Source organism: Cicer arietinum, chromosome 6, assembly GCF_000331145.2.
Source record: "Cicer arietinum cultivar CDC Frontier isolate Library 1 chromosome 6, Cicar.CDCFrontier_v2.0, whole genome shotgun sequence".
Classification (NCBI taxonomy): domain Eukaryota; kingdom Viridiplantae; phylum Streptophyta; class Magnoliopsida; order Fabales; family Fabaceae; genus Cicer; species Cicer arietinum.
In genome coordinates, this window is record NC_021165.2 from 24,559,078 (window position 1) to 24,560,935 (window position 1,858).

Genomic DNA, 1,858 nt, shown 5'->3' on the forward strand with positions numbered 1-1,858 from the left:
GAAATATATATATATATATATATATATATATATATATATATATATATATATATATATATATATATATGTCTTGTTCACATATGATAGCAGCGTGTTTTAGCATCAAATGTGATTGTTGGAGCCTTATACCTGATGTGTACAAGGTCGAAACGGTACTAAAAGTCTACGACGAAACGTTCAAACTCATACCAAACAAAGGATATTGTCCAGGATATGAAGGTGTTGACGTGTGTCACAATCCTCTAATGAGGAGAGTCAAGAAAAGTCGTCAAAGAGCAAATGCATTAGAACAGAAATAGACATTACAGAAAGAGTACCAAGAAAATGCGAATCACGTCGGGTATTTGGTCATACTAAGAAACATTGTGCATATGGTGTTGGCACATCTATTCAAATTTGATATATTTTTTTCTTCCATTTTAATGTATTTACTTTGAAATTTATAATGTAATTTACTTTATAATTATTTTTATTTATTTGTTTAGACACATGTAGTGAATCGCATTTTTCTTTTCATTTTAATTTTGTAATAGTATTTTGTTTTTTATAATTATTTTTAATTTATTAAATAAACAATTTTACAATTACAAAAATAAAATAAAAAATAATAAAATTACATCTGATAGTTAGGAATGCGACTTTCTATATTGAATTTAAAAAAAAAAAATTATTCAAGTCGTCGCAGACTGGAGTGCGATTATCAATTAGGTTTCAAAAGTAAAACAGTTTGATTTTTTTTTTTTTTTAAGTGTGACAATATGGTATGGTTTTAAAATAAATGAGATATTTTAATTAAAAAAATTCCCATAAGATATCGATAACTAATATAGATGAGTGAATGGATACCACCGAACAATTTCAAGTACCAAATTGAGGTATAGACAAACAAAAGTAACAAATGGTGGACTATGTGCAAGGTATTAGTGCAAGCTAAGTCCTAAGAGAACTGAAGATACTCTAAATGATAACATTGATGAAATGCGTTCATGGAGGCGAATCAATCGGTGGTGGAAATACTACTAATGGTGATGGTGACTCTTCCCATGGTTGAGGGCCAGGATCTGGAACCGGCTCTTGTGGGTTACCTGGTAGCTCAGGAACCACCGGTGGTGCCATAAAAATATCTGGTGTTGGCATGGTGAAAGACGGTGGTTCTGGAGGAGGAAGAAAAATGTCTGGTGTTGGTGTGGTGAAGGATGGTGGTTGTTCTGGAACCATAGGAGGAGGAAATAAAATGTCTGGTGTTGATGGAGGTGGTGATGAAAATGAGAATGGATCTTGTGGGGTCCAAAAAGTAGGAACAAGTGGTGGTGGAATAGAAGTGTCTGGTGGGTTAGTTATGATGGAAATAGGAGGAGGTGATAGCCATGGAAAAGTTGGTATTTCTGGCAACGGAGGAGGAATGACAAGAGGTGGTGGAATTACCAATGGTGGTAGTAGTGGCATATTAAATGAAGGCGGTGGCGATGGGACTAATGGTGGAGGTGGTGATGGAGAGGGTGATGGAATCGGTGGTAATGGAAACCATGGAAAAGTAACAGGAGGTGGTAATGGACAACAGGGCAAATTAACAGGCGGTGGTAATGGACAACAGGGTGCAACAGGTGGTGGTAACGGACAACAGGGTGCAACAGGTGGTGGTGGACAAACAGGCGGTGGTGGTGATGGTGGTGGTGGAGGAGGAGGACATGCAGGAGGAGGAGGTGGTGGTGGTGGTGGAGGTGAATGTTGAAAATATTGTACTATTGGAGAAGGAGGTGGATTTCTTGGTCTGTAAGTTATTGGCAGAGGAGACCCTACTAAAGGTGGTGGTAGTGTTTGATCAAATGGATTGTTTGGAGAACTAAAAGTAGGGAAA